General features: G+C 38.2%; 1 protein-coding gene across 8 annotated transcripts in view; it reads right to left on the bottom strand.

The window, feature by feature from the left end:
- The window catches only part of ctnnd2b (catenin (cadherin-associated protein), delta 2b), a 638149-nt gene extending 625645 nt beyond the window's left edge, over positions 1–12504 (bottom strand). For all 8 annotated transcript variants that reach the window (XM_034183535.1, XM_034183537.1, XM_034183540.1 and 5 more), the window contains exon 1: positions 12265–12504. The gene's annotated coding sequence lies outside the window, so the exon portion shown is untranslated. The remainder of the gene's footprint in view (positions 1–12264) is intronic.
- Between the last annotated feature and the right edge of the window lie 7885 nt (positions 12505–20389).

Here is a 20389-nt window from a genome sequence, read left to right as displayed (position 1 = left end):
CTCCACATTTCAGGCTCTATTGATCCAGGACGTCGTGAGAGAACAGAGAAGTTTCAGAAGAAGTCTGTTTCAGCATTTTATCCAGATATTCCACTGTTAAAGGAGATTTTTTTTAATGAAAGACGTGCGGACGGGTCCGTGCGTCGGGACGCAGCCGACGCGGCGCGGCGGCACAGGAAAAACACCTCCGTGTTGATAACCATTTGTTAAAATCCAGTTGGCTTTTGATGGCTTTCAGTGGAGTGAGTATATGAGAAATTGTTTATCAGCTGGAGATGTTCCAACTTGTCCTCAAGGCTTCCAACAGAGGTGTTTTTCCTGTGGCGGAGCGTCGCGGCGGCTGCGAGCCGACGCTGCAATCCGCCCGCACGTCTTTCATTAAAAAAATCTCCTTTAACAGTGGAATATCCGGATAAAATGCTGAAACCGACTTCTTCTGAAACTTCTCTGTTCTCTCACGACGTCCTGGATCAACAGAGCCTGAAATGTGGAGGTTTTAAGCTTGAAACAGGCTGATGACGCCGCCTGGGAGCGCTGCGCGACGTCTTGCACCGTGTAAAGTCCTTAAAGCGACAGAATCACCTCAAAATCTCTCATCAGCTGTTAAAATTTTCACTGAAGACCAGCTTAATTTTTCGAACCATGTCCACTTCGATGTGTCTCACAGGTTTAGAAAAAATTTTGATCAAACAAAGCGCCAGTCTCTCAGCAACTTCTCAGACAAAGGAATTCTGACGAGGGGCTGGACGACTCCTCCCACAAGGAGTGCTCACAGGCGAATGACGTCACCGACAGGCGTGGAAAAACTCACGCATGCGCAAGAGGGTTCAAGCATGTCTGACGTAAAAACATATGAATGAAATCCATATAGTTTTTGAAAAAAATAAAAAGGACCTATACTTTACGGACAGACCTCGTATACTTCAAAAAAAGAAATTAAGTGCTGACCAAAACAATATGCTTTTATTTGCATTATTTTCAAATAAATGTATTTTCTTTATCAAAAACAAAAGCTTTGGTCTTCACAAAGTTCTTTTTCCAAAAATCTGCCTTGGAAAAAGGGGGACTCTATCATGGATCTTTAGCAATTACATAGTGAAACGGAGGGGGAGGGGGGTACTCTATTATACCCCGGGGTAGCAAGTGAATGTACTCTGCAGACTTACTGGAATGCAGCAGAAACATTTGGGAAAATTAGTTCGTTGATCAGTTAAATGTGTTGCAAAAACAGTGTGGCAGTCTCAACCATGCTGCTTAACCCTCTGGGGCCGACGCCGTCGTATAAGATGGCTAAGACCAACCTTTACTAAATTATAAATAACTTTTTAATGATATGAGATAGAAACTTACTTTTTTTTTGGCTGAAAAGTTAACTCCGCGGACCTTCGAGCCAGCCATCGGCCATCTTTGTATTCCTCATAGAAGCTGTGTGATGTGCACAATGTGAGTGTCCAATCGGAATTGGTTCACCGTCATGTGATTTTCCAAAATCCAATTGTAGGGCATATTTACCTCATGTGAAAAGCCAAAGATCGTTTTCAGGAGTGATATGTTACTAGTTGGCCCATTTGAATAGCCCCCTGGGTGCTCCAATGAGTACATCCAGTGTGCCCTGCGCCATTACGCACAGCAATCAGTGAAAGCACACGGAGCAGACGGAGAGCCTCTGATGACAATCTCACGTGCTCAAACAAAGAGTGTGTAACTATCAGGATTGCTCCACTAGTTTGCATGTGAATGTTACTGGATACCTCTGTTGCTTTCTCGGCGTAAAGCACTGTTTACCATATCAATGGACAAAAAAATGCATAGACCATTTTGTATATATTGTTCAAAATGTGCATTTGTGTTTATTGTTTGAACCTTTTTGTTGTTTAGTCTTTCACACAAGACCTCAAATTACCTTTATAAAGTGTCAAAACATTTGTTTATTATAGTTTGCTGTGTGTTTTGAATAAATGTGTGTGGAAAATTATTTCCTGGTTTACTTTTTTCTTTATTTTTGATTGTAAACCTTTATTAGACTTATAAAACACAACAAAAGCATATATATTCTGAAAGCACGGGTTGTCCTGAAAAATGAGACATAAAACTTGATTGTGGGATGCAGGGAGAGCTGTTAACAGCAATAATAAAACATTTATGCCAGGCAAGTGAACTGTCCAAAAAATGCCCTCGGACCTCAGAGGGTTAAATATCTAGAGGGCTGGAATGATGTTAATATGTAGCTGGTGCACATGCAATCTTTTAATATATAGCTATTCGGCATGTGAATGACATAGGTTCAAACATTTTCATGCTGTGTAACAATTCATTTAATTTTGCTCAGTTTAGTTATGCTCATGATTACACGTCTTAATGCAGTTCAGGTTATATGATCGGTTGATTTCACTGTCCCTTCATGACTAGGAGGGCAGAGCACATTTGTTTCTTGTTTTTTACTCCTCCCCTTTCCATGACAGCCAATCACAGCTCTTAGAGGACCTAGCATACCTAGCAATGGGGTCAACCCTGCCTCCTCACAAAGATAGGAGTTTCCATCTCCTCCTTGCTCAGACTTGCTCTCAGACACCTACTGGCTCACTCTGAGGCTAAGATTCCAAGAAATTGCCAGGAAATTTTAGGCTAAGTTAGGAGCTCTTTGAGAGGGCTTTAAGTTTCTTCACAGATACGGGCCCTGAAGATTTGAAACAAAAAGGAGTCATAGCAGAGAAGAAGAAGTGGGCCAAAGTGTAGCTTTTTTGCCAAAGGAAGATGGCATCAGTGCTGCTTCTAATATCTGTCAAATGATCATTTCAAGTAAGTCTGTAAACACCAGCAATATCTTCTATGCACAATTGCCACTGCTTTCCAATGGAACAGTATGCCCATTACAGATGGTAAATATCCTTTTACAATAATGTTTGTGCTCCGGCCCACACAGGCTGGCTTATCACATTTTTGTTTGACTAAGAAAACTTTAATGAAAACGAACGTGGTACAAATATTCTTTCATTTCCTCCTTTTTAAATGGAGACAGACAGAGCATTGCTACAGACAGCTCTGAATCTCCAGCCAGGTGCTCGACTCGCCCAATCAGCTCCCAGCCGGCAAAACCCTTTCACGCTTGCGTAATGTGTAGTGAAGGATGCTAGTGGACAATTAATTACAGGTTAAAATCTTGGGTGAAATTATCAATTGGGATTTAAATTTAACCTGTTTGATTATTTGATTTGAGATTCTTTTAATGTAGGTAATGGTAAAACAAATATTTTAACTCTATAATCTACATCATATTCCCTGAGGTTTGTTAGCCTGAATTAGAGGACGACTGGACTTCATAACAACGCCGAGATGGCTGTTTCTACTGTTAAAGTAAAAAAAGTTTTGCACCTTGAAAGGCCTTGCATAGCATATTTTGTCTTCTGCCAGTGTTTTGCAGTAAAAATTGAAACGAAGTGGTGATGACACTTTGAGTAGGGCGGCTCCTTCCCAAGTGCAGGACCAACAGACTGAAAAACTCCTTTGTCCCTCAGGCCATCAGAGTGTACTCCTCACTCAGGGAGGAGGAGTAACAGGAAGACAGAGGACAGAAAGGAGAGGAACAGTAGTAGCCAGTAAACCAGTATGTCTGGTATTTATATTTGTGTATTTAGATTTATATTTGCAAACTGTTTTTGCTTTCACTTTTGATACTCTGTGTGCTTCTAGGTTCCAGAACAGAAACTGAGGTTCCAGCAGCTATACAGTGCTGCTGGAACCTGTTTCCCTGAAGGAGTCTTCCCAAGGGATCAATAAAGTTCTAGCTAATCTAATGTAATAATCTGCACAATATGGAGGAACATTTTGATCACTTATTGAAATCAAATGATACAATAAACCAGACATAAGGTACAAAACATTGAGATATAGCCAACTGTAAAAACTAAGTACAGATAAAGAATTTCAGTTGTTTTCAGTATTATAAAAATGCTTGGAAGGTATTTTATATTGGATCTGAAAATAAAATGAAGAACCTAAAATGTAAATTAAATATTGTTGTGGGGTAATTTGGAACACTGGTTTGCAAACTATACTGGGCAAAAACAGTAAGCACAACAGCATTAGTGTTTATTAGTTTTCAATACATGAACATTTAAAGCCTTCTCAGATCTGACATCATCAGGAAATGAGGATGTGATGCTATCCCCTTTAGTTGAACTGATGTAGGTGGCATCTGAAAATGTGTTTGGTCTCTGTTTATTTCCTGGAGATGGTGAGTTTTTCGTCAATTTTCATATATTGCCATTTTGTTAAGAATAGCATTTATAAAATGTTGGAACACCTACTTACAGTGTGACAGGCCCATCTATGGGCCAATTTTAAAGAGTTAACTCCAAGTAATTTGGCTTTGAGTTGAGGTTGTGATTGTGTTTCAAATAATAAATTAATATTTAAATGAATATATTAACATTTTCAAACTGCTGAATATAAGCATCAAACCACAAACAATAAAATTTAAACATAAAAATGAATTAAAATCAAACTACCAAATTCATACACATCATTCAAATCAGCAAAAATATTGTGTGTGTGTATATATATATATATATATATATATATATATATATATATATATATATATATATATATATATATATATGCATAACAAAAATTCACTCATATACAAATGACCAAACTCATAACAGAAAAGTCAAAGACGAAAAGAAATCTAAGAAAATAAACCAAATACATGGTGCCTAAAGGCGTAGGCACAAGCACCGCTTATCCACACCTACCCTCCTGTATAAAATCAATCAAACAGGCATATATGCCTGTTCATAGACATTTATATCCAACACAATCTGAACACAGCAGCACATAGTTACAGATAAACAAAGCCAAATATTTCTCCAGACAACTCAAAAAAAAAAAAAAAAAAAAAAAAAAAAAATGAAGGTTCCAGTACAACAGCATCTACATATAACAACTCAACCATATTAATCTAATACATATCTAGAAAATACCATTTGTCTGTATAAATATTTGAACCGGTTAATATCTGGACATTGCTTAAGTTTCTCCGGTAAATTATTAAATTTTTGGGGGCCACAAATGGAGACACAGAAGCACCTCCTAGTCATCCTAGTGCCCCCCAATTTTAAAATAAAACATACCCCTTAAATTATACATTCCTTCTCTCAGTGTAAAATATTATTGAATTCTGAGAGGTAATTGTTTATTTTTTGCTTTATGCATCAACTGAAGTCTTAAATGAAATCATATCAAAGCTTTAATATCTTTGATTTAATAAACAACGGATTGGCATGATCCCGAAACCCTGGATTATTCTTAATGCTCTTTTTTGAAGGATCAATAATGATTGTAATGTAGTTTTATAGTTATTACCCCAAACTTCAGCACAGTATGTCAAATAAGGTGCAATCAATGCACAATGCAAAATATGTAGTGATTTACCATCTAGAACATACATTCCTTATTCAATATTGCAATAGTTTTAGAAACTTTCTTTTGAATATGATGAATATGAGCTTTCCAGTTAACTATCATCAATAATCACACCCAACAACTTATTTTACTTGACACAATCTATATTTACCCCAAGTATATTTAATTGTATTTGTACATCCAGTGTATAATTTCCAAATATCATTTTAATTTTTGACCAATTTAATGACAATTTGTTGTCAAACCAACTCTTCAGCTTTATCATTTCAACTCTCAAATCAAACTATAATTTCTGCAAATTCTCTCCAGAACAAAACAGGTTTGTGTCATCAGCAAAGAGAACTGCTGTAAACACATTGGAAACTTTACATAAATCATTAATATATAAAATAAATAATTTTGGTCCCAGCACAGAGCCCCACAAACAACGTCCAGATATGTAGAACAGCAGTTTGATTTTAACAAACTGCTTCCGGTTTTGCAAATAACTTTTAATCCAGTTCAGAGACACTCCTCTAATCCCATAAAGTTCCAACTTTTCAAATAATATGTTATGATTGTGTCAAAAGCCTTTAAGTCAACAAATAAACCTATTACTAATTCTCTTTGGTCCACATGTTTATTGATCTCTTCAATTGCATTGCACAAAGCCAAAGCAGTGGACCTATTTGCTCTGAACCCACAGTGATCATCAAGCATGTTGTAAAGTTTTTCCAGTATCTTAGAAAATTGTGACAATAAAGACACAGGCCTGTAATTAGTAAAAAGATGTTTGTTACCAGATTTAAATAGAGGTATCACCTTTGCCGCTTTCATATGTACCATTTGGAAGAATTCCCGTTTGAAATGATTTATTAAATATATATGCAAATGGTTTAGCAATTTCTGGAATTATCTGCTTTACTAAGGCCATATGTACATACAATACGACTTTAAACATTTAATAAAACCAAGCACTAACTATAAATGCCAGAAAACAGGTATGTTTTAAGACTGGCCTTGAAAGAATGAACAGAACATTTTCATTTACATCAGCAGATTGTTTCATAATGCTGGGGAACAATAAGAAAAATCCCTGCATCCTATCAATATCTTGTTAACCTTATGGAATTATGGGTGTAACGATACACCAGCTCCACGATACAATACAAATATCATGATTCGATACATGTCATGAAAAAATATCATGATTCACATTAGGGTTGAGCCGGATAAAGCATTTTTGATGAGCACAAGAATGATACGAGTAAAACTCGTCAATATCTGTGCTCGTGCTGAAGGAAAATCCTGATTGGCTTCATGCTCTGTGATTGGCCAGTCACACACAGTGCCTGCCCCTCCCTACACAGACACGTCTCTGAACTCAGACCTCACTCTGTGTCTCACACACACACACACACAGAGGAACTGATCACTCGCTCTGTGCTTGGCTTGATTCTACCTCACATTACTCTTTCAGTACTCCTTAGGTTTTCTTCTATTTTGGTTTGTATGGTATTTAAAGTTACTTGGTGAACTTGTTTTGTAATGTACGTGGTGGATTTGACAAGACAGAGCCGAAAACAGTTCGTGTTGTGTCAGTCACTGCCTTTCCAAGTTAGAAAACAATGTGAGAAAAAAAACTGCAGCAAGATATTTTAAATCTTTCACTATAATGAATCACAACAGCCACCCAGTGACAGAGTTAATTCATCATAATGAATTCCAATAACTGCCAGGACAAGTAACAATCATGTCAGTTCAAAAGTAGAAACCTAGATGAGTATAAACTTAGATTTCACTGCAGTCACACAAGCCTCCAACTTTCCAAGAGACATTTCTGACACAAACATCTGCATGACCATGAAATTTATCCCATATCTTTGTCTAATCTGGCCAAGAGGTGCCACAAAGCAACATGCCTACAAAAGAACCATGAGATACCCAATCCTTTGCTATTGAAAAATTCAGACATAGTGCTGTTATTTAAAAGGATACTGTGATTTGCCTGACAACGAATATCTCAGCCATGAAAGTACTTGAACAGAAACAGCAAAGTCATTTTTATTTCTCTCCAAAAAATAAATAAATAAATAAAATGCAGCAACCAACTTAGTATCTTAACCCCTGGTCCCACCGAATAATGAAGGATGAATAATGAGCCACGTGGCATGTTTTTTTGGTACAAGTCGAGTTATTCAACAAACATGGTAGAATAGTGGCTCTGAGAGGCTCTTAGAGGCAGAATATTTGGCTAAAGAGGCTCATCTCTGAGCATGGTGCTAATTTCAAGTTCAAAATTTAGCAAAAACAGCATGGGGCAGTTTGTGTACGAGGTACTACGAGGACAAACAAAGATGTTAGAGGCATGTTTGTGGTGAGGACAAGGATGTTAAAAGCCCATTAACTGGGCACCTGGCGGCTACGAGGACAGGACATGCTATTTTGGCTCCACCATCTCACGCACTTCATTGTGACAATCCCACCTGCTTTGTGCGCTGGACGTTGTATATAAAATAATTATTTTGTAGTGGATTAATCATTTTCTGTCAGAGTTTGGATGTTGAAAACACATCAAATCTCTTCCGGAATTACAGAGGACTGTTTCAGCTGCTGCTTTACTTTCTCTCTTTTTCCTGCACTGCATGAGGTGGAGAAGGTATTTGGAACAGCCTAAAAGGTAATTATTTGTAATGTTTATATTGTAATGGCTTGGTAAAACAGTTGCATGTTCATTCCTTCTTATGAGCACCTTTAAAATATGTTTGATAGATTTAACATCTCATTTATAATTGATTAGATGAGTTGTGCTGTGTGCGCTGACACAATCACTCACACTCACGCTCAGTGCGCAATGTTCATATACGTGGCTCATTATTTGAATAATCACTGAAATTTCTGACAAATGGCTCATTATTCATCATTTTATTATTCTGTGGGACCAAATCTTTAGCACTTTGATCCAACAACAGCAAGGTGACTCTGCATCCACAGTCAAATACAGATCATTCACGACTTCACTGGGTGCAGCCTCTGTGGAATGATGTGCTATGAATATGCAGATGCCCTAAAATGTCATGCTCAGACATATGCATGAATTTGCTTTTTCCAAGACTTGGGGAAAACAAACAAACCGACAGATTAGAAATAGGCCTATAATTTCCCAACAAGCCTAAATCCAAACTGGGTTTCTTAAAACAGATGTTTTATCACAGCAATCTTAAAACTAGGTGGAACATCATCAGTGGTGAGCAATAACGTGCAATATTCAAAAAACATTAACTCATTATTAAACAAAGAACTTTCACGTGATCAAGATGACCGGTAGCACATTTAGCACCTGTCGCAATATCAAATTCAGTCAAAGCTATTTTTTAGTCAGAGTCCCCAAATGTATAACTGTCACTTGAATTATTTTGTACAGTTGGTTTGTTTGTTTATTTGCAGTCCTCACAATGGGCCTCATGTATCAACGTGCGTACGGCGATATTTGAGCGTATATGGGGTGTACGCCAAAACGGCTGCGCTACTTGGCATTTATCAATGTGGTCGTTGGCGTACGCTGCACTGAAAATATACACCAGGTCGAGAGGTGGTGTAAATTATACGCCAAAATGAACCAGCACTGAATCCACATAAAAATGAATATGATCAACCTGATAAACAGTGCCATTATACAAATCAATGCATATGTTAGATAAATAACACTTTCCTGATTATACTACATAATAATCAATACAAATCCCGCTTTTGCGGATTGTTGGTCTATCGAGCACGATCCGTGGCCACAGCGCTGACCGCAAAGAAAGTGCTGCTCACCTTTTTCTCCAGAGCAGCACTGAGCTTAACTTTATGTGGTGTGATCGTTTTAGACTATGAAATTGATAATTACAACTGTAGTGTTATTCCCTTCGCCCGTGCTGCAATCAGGTTGTGTCATCTCCATTCGTTTGTCACAATAAAATAAATAAAGAAATACATTTTAAGAATAAAGAAATCTGAAAAATTAGGCATGTCTTATTAACTGAGCGAGCAAATATCCACATGTCAAGAATTATTTACATGTGAAAAGAGAATACAGTGGTCCCTCGCTATAACGCCGTTCACCTTTCGTGGCCTTGTCGTTTCGCAGAGTTTTTAGTCCAATTTTGCATGCTTTTTTTTTTTACAGTGTTCTGTGTGTCTGTTTATAAGAATCTTCTTGCCCAGAAGAAAAAAGAGTGCCAACAACTACTCATAACTGTGTTTGTCACTCGGAAACAGACACCTGCAGCCAGGTGTGAGTGGAAAAAGGCGCGGCGTCAGGACGAAGAGGCGCGATCTGTGAAATACTGGTCAGTCACTATTAATAATTTCTTATGTGTCCAACCTCGAACGTTGATCGCTAAAATTAAATTTGTTAGTTCTAAAAGCCATCATAATTATTTATAGGAAAACGTTTTATTTTTATTTCTCAAACAAATGTTTGGGCCTGAAAACAGTTTGGTCTTATTTTTTTACTAAGGTTTGAACTTTGAGAGTGTTTACACACGAGAGAAAAGTGAGAAAATGTTCATGCCTGATTGAGAAAAGTGTATAAAGTGGTTTTACAGCTTTAAAACATCTATAATAATTGTAAAAAATAACGCTGACTACGTCGCGGTTTCGCATATTACGGACTATTTTTAGAACGTAACTCCCGCGATAAACGAGGGACCACTGTAACACTTTTTTGATTATACTACAAAACAATTAATACAACGGCCGCTTTTGACGCTTTATTGGCACGCGTCATGATTGCTGGAGTTCTTTTTCTTTGCCGTCTTCCTGGCTTCCATGTCGTAAAATGAGGGTGTGTCTGAAGCGGAGTCTGAATATTTATGGGTGTGTTTATTATAATTACGATTGTTTTCATCCGCCCCATTTATCAAGGTCACGTCAAGAGTACTCCGGAAATGGGCAGGTGCGCACTGCTTGATACATGTCATGGCAACTTTGGTGTACTTCAAATTTACACCGTAAATTTACGCCACAAGTGCGCAACTTTGATACATGAGGCCCAATGTGTTTATCTCATTAAGGACTTATATCACTGTAAGGAGAAAACCTTGATTAGTTGTTCAAACGTAACAGCAACATAAAAACAAATATTAACCCAACTTATCAAAATCCACAACTTGATTCCTCCATTTACACAGCAAGTCAGAATATCATAATTTGTGCCGTATATGGATAGTGGTCTAATGAAAACATCTAGGGTACAAAAAAAGAACTTCAATACACCAACCTGGTAAGATATCCTTCTTGGACACAATACCCTCAATAAAGGCCCTTTCTTTCTATCTATCTATCTATCTATCTATCTTCATTTGGCACGTGGTTCCTTGAAAGCTAAGCATATTACATTGTGAATATGTCTTAGCAAGACAATGTCATATCTGCTTGTGGGATACATCTGTAGGAACCTAAATGGAAACTGAAAAGTTTTTTGTAAAATCAGCCACACAATGTTAAAAGTGAGAACTTTCCTGTTTAAATTTTATTAAAGTATAAAAAAAATCCCTAAATTCTAAAAAATAAATAAATAAGCAAACTTTGCATTGCACATCTCCTAGTGGCACAGATTACACCTACCAAAAAAAAAAAAAAAAAAATCAGTTTAACAGTTTTTGCAATACTGAGTGGATAAAAATATCTTTGGACAGACAGATGGAAGGATGAATAGATGGACAGATTTCCTTGATATTCCTTTTGGGCAGGGGTACAATTGCAGTTTGGATTGTTAGAAAAATATTCAGTCAAGCCTGCATTTGCATTTAAATAACACAAAATAACATCCATTTTTACACCTGGGAGGAGCAGCTGACACCAGCTGTCTCTTGTGGTCAGATGTTGGTTTGAGGTTTCAGAGCCAGTTTCAGGAGAACTGGAACAACTTTGATTTGGCAACGTTACTGGCTTGCAATTCATGGACCTTCTCCAGAACATCAGGAGGATTATAGTGACATGACAGCCAAGGTACATATGTCACAGCTGTATACATTAACAGGAAGTAAAGTGAAAAATAACCATCATGTCTTTGTGACTCCATTCCGTTTTTCACATTTTTTGGTGACTGACGTGATCTAAACCACGTGCTACAACAACAAAAACAAGATGTGGGTTTGTTGCCTGTGTCAGACTTTCAATGAGTTGTCAGTTTTTACCAATGAAAGGAGCAGGCCACAGAGCAAAAATCCATGGAGAGACCATTACGTTGCTCATCAGGGTGGAAACAATTTTGGTTGTGTTATTAATGAAATTAATTGCTCCACAGTGGAAGAGGAGGAACTATGAAACGGGTCAGAAAAACACTACGGTCTGTGTTTATTTTCTATATTTTTGTGATCAGCGCTGTGACGGCGTGCAGGCCCGGCTGGTGCTTCTTCATCCACATGCAAGGCCAGTAATTATCCTGACCCACACAGGCAACACAAAGACTGTGGCGATGAGCCGCGGTCACCCACCCTAATGTGGCAAACATCAGTGAAATTTAGGTCAGTCTCAGAACAATACAAGGGTGTTTTTTGGGTTGTTTTTTTTTTTTTTTTGCATCACCCCTCCATCCCTCCCTTCTCGCCCCAGCCATGCATGGATGGATGGTGTGTGTATTTATATATGTGTATGTGTGTGTGTGTGGGGGGGGGGGGGGGGGGGGGGGGCTCCAACGCGAGAGTACAATAAGACAAACACGCCTCTGAATGCTAAAACAAAACATCGGTCAGACACACACACACACATACACGCGCGCGCGAGCACAGCTGTCACACGTTCATGCGTTTGGCACAGATGCGCGGTGCAGCAGAAAGAGGAAACAGGAATGACATTGCGCCTGCTTACTGTGGAATCAGTTCCCTCGAGGGGGGAGGAGGACGGAGAGCCTCGGTTTTTCCTCCCTCCTTTCCGACGTGTGGATTTCCCGATGTTCAGACCGAGCGACACAGGTCGTCAGTCATTCCGCCTCTGGACTGTTTTCGTGGCGCGCGGCGGCGACGAGAAGGCGGCCAGCATCCGAACAGACAGAGAGCCAGCTGTGGAGCTGAGGGAGGAGAAGGAGAGGAGCGGTCGGGCCGGAGCACTGCGTACACAGTCTCTCTCTCTCTCTCATCCTCCCGTCCCTGTCAGACGGACCGGCAGACAGTTTGGGTACCACAGCTGTCTGTAGCGACACCCACCGGTGAGGAGAGGGATTCCCCATGTATGGGGGGTGATTAACGCTGTGGAGAAGAAGCCAAAGACAAACCGGTGCAACGGCAACAAACGTCATGCTGCATGATATGATTAGCATTAAGGCTGCAACCAATCCATTATTATTATTATGCCTTGGAGAAACCACAGGAAAATACTGAAAACGCTGTTACACAGTAAAATCACCAGTGTTAAATTAACACTGCCAGTGTACTAGTGAGACCATATGTACACTGATGACCTGTGTCCCTAGTGGGACCATATGCATCATATTTAACACTGACAGTGTTAAATTAACACTGTCAGTGTTAGTTTTACACTGGTGAATTTAGTGTGTAGGAAGACAACTACGTTATTCATTTGTTCATTAATTCCTTAGTTTTTTTGTACCTTCTGACTCCGATTAATGCTCACGTGGGGAGCTGGAGCCTCTCCCAGCAGTCATGGAATCTATTATTATTATTATTATTATTGCTGTTATTAGGCCTTGGAGAAGCTACAGGATGAAATACTGAAAATGCTTTTAAGGATGGCAACTATATGGTATCCATTCATTCATTCATGTTTTGCACCTGCTTCTTCCAGTTAAAGGTCACGTGGGGAGCTGGAGCCTCTCCCAGCAGTCATGGGTGATGAGCTGGAGTACACCCTGCACAGGCTACCAGTCTGTCACAGGGCCATATATAGACAGAAAAACACAATGATACGGTATGCTGCATTATATTATTGGTTTTAAGGCTGCAAGCAATCTATTATTATGATTGCTTTTATTAGGCCTTGGAGAAGCTCAAGGAAAATACTGAAAACACTTTTAAGGATGGCAACTATATGTTGTCCATTCTGAATGGACAACATATAGAGGAGGCCTCTCCCAGCAGTCATGGGTCATGAGAAGGGTACATACTCGACAGGCCACCAGTCTATCACAGGGCCATCCATATACAGTGCATCCAGGAAGTATTCACAGCACTTCACTTTTTCCACATTTTGCTTTATGCCTTATTCCAAAATGGAGTAAATTCATTTTTCCTCTCAAAATTCCACTCACAGCACCCCATAATGACAACATGAAAAAAGTTTATATATATATATATATATATATGAAATTTTTGCATTTCTTAGTTAAACTAGGAAATCACTTGTACATACGTATTCACAGCCTTTGCTCAATAAGCACCTTTGCTCAATAAGCACCTTTGGCAGCAATTACAGCCTCACGTCTTCTTGAATATGATGCTACAAGCTTGGTGCAGCTATCTTTTGGCAGTTTTGCTGGAGCTCTGACAGAGTGACCATCAGGTTCTTGGTCACCTCCCTGACTAAGGCCCTTCTCCCCTGATCGCTCAGTTTAGACGGGCAGCCATCTTTAGGAAGAGTCTTGGTGGATCTGAACTTCTTCCATTACAGATGATGGAGGCCACTGTGCTCACTGGGGACCTTCAAAGCAGCAGAAATATTTCTGTACCCTTCCCCACATTTGTGCATTAAGACAATCCTGTCTCGGAGGTCTACAGACAATTCCTTTGGCTTCATGCTTGGTTCGTGTTCTGACATGCACTGTCAACTGTCGGACCTTATATGTAGACAGGTCTCTGCCTTTCCAAATCATGTCCAATCAACAGAATTTGCCCCAGGTGGACTCCAGTTAAGCTGTAGAAACATCTCAAGGATGATCTGTGGAAACAGGATGCACCTGATCTCAACTTTGAGCTTCATGGCAAAGGCTGTGAATACTTATGTACATGTGATTTCTTAGGGTTTTTCTATTTATTTATTGTAAATAATTTCCAATAATAATAGTAATAAAAATCACATTGTCATTATGGGGTATTTTGTGTAGAGTGAGTAATGAATTTCATATATTTTGAAATAATGCTGTAATGTGTAGAAAGAGGGGCATCAGACCGGGGCTATAAATGCCTAAACATAGTGTCAGGTACCTTGACTCCTGTCACTTGTTGCACTTTACATACTGTTTTTGTACTATTGATTTATTAACTTGTCTCTGTGCTGTTTTTATTCATTAACTTATTTTTTAAAAGTTGTGTAACTTTTATATGTATGAATGAGAGCGACAGACGCCACACAATTTCCCTCGGGTTTAATAAAGTATTTATCTATCTATATGTTATACTGCATTATATTATTGGTATTAAGGCTGCAACAATCCATTATTATTATTATTATTATTATTACTGTCCTCAATTAGTTGATTATTTGCAATCAGAATCACGATCTAAAGGATGTCACAGATGAAATCACATGAATAATCCTCTCCTGATGAGAAGAATATAGAAAAGGAACAGTGCCAATAGTTTCTGACTGGTGATGTGCATAATTTGTGTGCCCTTTTTTTTATATTTTTAATAAATATATAAAATAGGAAGCAAATGTCTGCATTTAAAATAGCTGCGAAAAATTTCAGCTGTGAAAATGGCTTCAAAGAGTCAAAAGTAGTTTTGAAACCTCTCGAGCAATGATATTTGTAATGTCTAAATGTGTGACAGAAATGAGCAGAGTTTTGAAACATAATAAAGGTAAAGTTTTGATGTGTCTGCAGAGGGTCACATGGAGGAGCTTGTAAAATTGGTTTGAAGAAAATATAAATATGATTAAGCCAAAATAGATCAAAGAGTGAGAATACACTGATGAAGTGAGGTGGATTAACACTGCCATTTTCTATTTCTGTCCCCGCCTCCCTCTGTTCCTCTTTTTGAAACTTCCCTTTGTTCAGTAAGCTGTAAGCTATTTCTAAATGCCACAGTCAGCAGCATCAATAGTAAACTAAACTGTGCACATTTTGTTCTTGCATGCACCGTTTGCTTGACTGCATCAGAAATTACGCTGGACGTTTCAGCCATCTAGCGAAAATGTCACGTTTTCATGGTAGGTGAAGCAGCACTTAATTCATGTGAAACTTTAAAATGTTATACAAGCCTGTCTTTTGTCTTCATCTGCTGCCTTGTCAGTCCAGTTTTTACAGTATTTTATTTTGAAGAAATGTACCATTTCCACACCTTGTGTCCATAGTCTGCATTTTACTTTTTAAAATTCCATTAAACTTTCTTTGTCTGACATTGCTTTGTCTGTAACATGCCCCATTTGAGCTATTTGTATCTGCAGACCTAATCACCTGACATCCCCATAAGGATCATTAAAGTTTCATCTGACCTCATGTGAAGACTGAAGTCCCCCTAAGCATGGCTAGCAGTGAGAGAATGTTTTTCTGTTGAGGACGTCAGGATGGTTACATGCATGTAAAGGAGGAAGAAACAGGCAGCCATTTAGACAGTGAAAACAATATATACCAACAAACATTCAGTGGTTTTAAGGCAATGAGTATCTTTCAGAAAAAGCCGGTCTTTATACTCCCTGCAGACAGACAGGTGTATAAGAATCACCCTATCTGTCCATCCATGAATCTTGTAAGTGCAGCTACTCCTAAACTGTTTGGCTGATTTCAGTGAAACTTCACACAGTGCTTGACTGTGTTCTGAACAGCTTGTAGAGTCATGAATTTGCTGGGTGGAGGTGTTTGGTGATATTATCTTTGCGGGAGAACCAAGGTCCATGTCTTTAAGGTTCCTTTGCTTCCTGTCTTAATGTGCAATGGATCCAGAAAGTAATCACAGCACTTCACTTTTTCTGCCTTTTATGTTACAGCCTTATTCTAAAACGTATGAAATTCACTTTTCCATCAAAATTCTACTCACAGAACCCCATAATGACAACATAAAAATGTTTTTTTTTTTCAAATTTATGAAATTCAAAAAAAAAGTAAGAACTTACATGTACATAAGAATTTATAGCCTTTGCACAACATTTTGTTGATGCACCTTTGGTGGCCTCAAATCTTCTTGAACAGGTGCACCAAGCTCATGGCATCATATCTTTGGGCGGTTTGCCCATTCCTCTTTGCAGCACCTCTCAAGCTCCATCAGGTTGGATGGGGAGCGTCGGTGCACAGCCATTTTCAGGTCTCTCCAGAGATATTCAATCAGATTCAGGTCTGGGCTCTGGCTGGGCCACTCAAGGACATACACAGAGTTGTCATGAAGCCACTCCTTTGATATCTTGGCTGTGTGCTTGGAGTCATTGTCCCACTGAAAGATGAACCGTCATCCCAGCCTGAGGTCAAGAGCACTCTGGAGCAGATTTGAATAAATGAATAAATGGTTCATTCATTTCATCCAGGTTTTCATCCAGGGTGTCTCTGTACATTGCTGCATTCATCTTTCCTTTAATCCTGACTAGTCTCCCAGTTCCTTCCGCTAAAAAACATCCCCACAGCATGCAAGCAATACTTATGTACACATGACTTTAGGGTTTTTTTTTGTTTGTTTTTTAGATAAATTTGGGAAAATGTAAAAAAAAAAAATTATAATAATAAAATAAACCTTTTTGACATTGTCATTAAGGGGTATTATGTGTAGAATTTTGAAGGGGAATAAGGCTGTGACAAAATGTGGAAAACGTAAAGCACTGAATAATTTCCATATGCACTGTATGGTTGTTAAACATGTGAAACCTAAGGGGAAAACTGGATGGCTTTGGTACTAGGCATCTTTGGAAGATCCTTGGGTACTACTGGAATTACTTTGTGTGAAACGTGTAACAAAAGAGAGTCAAATGAGAAGTATCAGTTACATTACATTACAGAAGGTGATGGTCTAGTGTTTAATCATTGGGCTTGAGACCGGAGGATCCTTGATTCGATTCCCACTAAGCCACTAAGGGCCCTTGGGCAAGGTCCTTAATCCCCTAGTTGCTCCCAGTGTGTAGTGGGCGCCTTGCATGGCAGCACCCTCCCATCGGGGTGAATGTGAGGCATTGATGTGTTAAGCACTTTGAGCATCTTATGCCCCTGTGAGAATTGAAGATGGAACGGCTGCAATTCATGACCCAAGGCAGTGTCTTAGATGCTGCCAATCATGATGCCAGCGTATGCTCCCAGATTTGACTCACACTGATAGCACACTGCTGAAGATGTGCGTGAGTGAAAATAATTCTGGCCTGATCTCTTCTGGGAGAGATACTGTAATCGGCATCTAATATTTAATTCATGAATCATTCTGAAAGATGTTGACCTCATGAGCACAACTCCTCTAAAACTGTTTTCTTTCTTTTGACTACACTTCATACAATGGTAGCATGCCATTGCATTGCACTGAAGAAAAATAATCCTGGTCTGACAAAGAGATTCTTACATTTTTGTGTTTAATGAATGCATCAAATGAGATTGTCCTCCTAAGCACAACTCCTAAACCACTCGGCCATTTTAAATGAAAGTTCACAGAGTGGTAGCACTCCATATGAAGATGAGCATAAAGGAAATATTTCTGATCCAACATTTTCAACGAGAGATAACTGGACTTTTTTTTGGTGTTGTTATGGTCAATTACATGTTTAGAGGTTGACAAGTTTATTCAATTAGGTATTTCACAGCAAAGAAATCTACCCCAAAAAATATATAATTCATACAGTGCAACACATATTTTGTAAACTTGATCACAGGTCCCAAGTTCAATATAGGATTCATTTACTTTGTATGAAGAGACAGGATCCAAAAAACAGGCAGACAGACCATTACGCGATTATGCAAAAACAGGACTTGAAGCCTCAGAGGACAAACACTTGAAACAGGCACAAAGCACAACAATCTCACAACTGGAAGAAGGAACGAGAGTGACTTATAAAGGAGGAGTGATAATGAGGAAATACAAGACAGGTGTGTGAGGAAGGTTCGGGGAATGGGGCATGGCAGCAGGAAGGGAGGAGAGACACCAGACAAGAGAAATCCTACCACCCAAAACCCAAGCACAAAAAGTAACAGAGAGAAAAGGTACAACAACACATAATAAGCCCCACAGAACCAATCATGACAACTTTGAACACTGTTTCATATCTTTGCTTTGAAATGTTTGTGTTGGTGCTTTTGTAATCTTTGCCCAGTTTATTTCAACCTCTATGTCATATTCCTGAAACTTTTCTTTCAGAACAATAAAACTTCATTTGATCTTTTACACCCACCAGCTAATGTTGGACCTGAGCATCTGATAATGAGTCTGTTTGGGTTAATAATGATAATATAAAAAATTAAGATGTACTTGAGATTGCAAAAAGAAAAAGGTTAACAGTCTTTTGAAATAATCAAGCAAAATTTTTAATATAAATCACCAGCTTTAAATTAACACTGGTAGTGTTAGTTTTACACTGGTGATTTTACTGTATCATTTTCTCAGGTTTATGTACTTCTTTGTTATTTGATGTACAAATACAGCATGTAATAACTTCTCTCTAGTTTAATGGAGCCTCCAGGAATTTGTGAATTCAGGATTTGTCCAATTTATTAAACAAAGAGTTCAACTGATAAACATTTATATTATAATAGCCACTTGGCCTCTGTGTGTGTGCGTACGTGTGTGCCTGCATGCATGTACCTTGAATCACGGAGAAATAGTGGTAGAGGAAGTACTGAATCTCAGTACTTAAGTAAAAGTACAAATAACCAAACAAATATTTACTCTAGTAAAAGTAGAGGTACAACCATGACGACACTACCGAAGTAAAACTACATATTACCTGCTTTTAAATATACTTTTAAGTATTAAAAGTACTTGCATATTGATTAATGTCCATATTCTAATAAAAACTGTATGGACTGTTGCATTTGAATTAAGGTAGTTTTAGGACAATGCTTACCATCTGTGTTACATTATGGCTTACAGGTCTGGATATTGTAAAAGGTGATCTGGAGAATTAAATATCATTAAGCAAAATCAAACAAAGTACACTAGTTATACATCTTTAAAGGATTTATGCCATTTCCTTTAAACACTGCAAATTATTTTATACTAAAGTTTACTAAAACAAACAAACAAACAAAAAAGTTCTGTGACAGACACCTACGCAGTCTCAAACACTGAATTCAAATCACTTAAAGCACTGCTAAAGTATGCAGGATTGCTCCCTCTTCAGACATTGTGCATTATGCTATATAAGAAAGACTAATTTACTGCAAAATGCAGTAGATTTGTTTACAAGCTGTGAAAACAGTTAGCATATGTTTAGCAAAATGATGTGGACTAGAAAAGTAAAAGAGAAGAAATGTAATAGAGTCGAAAGTATAAATACCTGCTGGAACTTCAGTTTCCCTGAAAGAGTCTTCCCAGGGGATGAATAAGGTTCTATCTAATATAATATACACTCAACAAAAATATAAACGCAACACTTTTGGTTTTGCTCCCATTTTGTATGAGATGAACTCAAAGATCTAAAACTTTTTCCACATAACAGGTGCATGGCACACCTGTTAGGTGGGATGGATTATCTCAGCAAAGGAGAAGTGCTCACTATCACAGATTTAGACTGGTTTGTGAACAATATTTGAGGGAAATGGTGATATTGTGTATGTGGAAAAAGTTTTAGATCTTTGAGTTCATCTCATACAAAATGGGAGACAAACCAAAAGTGTTGCATTTATATTTTTGTTGAGTGTAATATGATATAATATAATATAATATAATATAATATAATATAATATAATCAAAATGTAACTGAGTAAAAGTCCAAAGTATGCACTATTGATTCTGCTCAAGTAAAGTACAAATACATAAAAAAAAAATGTACTTACCTACTGCAACAAAGTATTTGTACTTTGTTGCATTCCACCACTGCAGAGAAACTGGGAAGAGCTGACATTTGCCATTTGGTATGCTTATGGAATTTGAGGTCACGGATGAACGCCAGCAAAATGGAAAGTTGATAGAACTAATAT

The sequence above is a fragment of the Thalassophryne amazonica genome, chromosome 12 (assembly GCF_902500255.1).
Source record: "Thalassophryne amazonica chromosome 12, fThaAma1.1, whole genome shotgun sequence".
Lineage (NCBI taxonomy): Eukaryota > Metazoa > Chordata > Actinopteri > Batrachoidiformes > Batrachoididae > Thalassophryne > Thalassophryne amazonica.
Note: the sequence above shows the minus strand (reverse complement) of the source record. Positions and strands in the feature narration are given on the sequence as shown.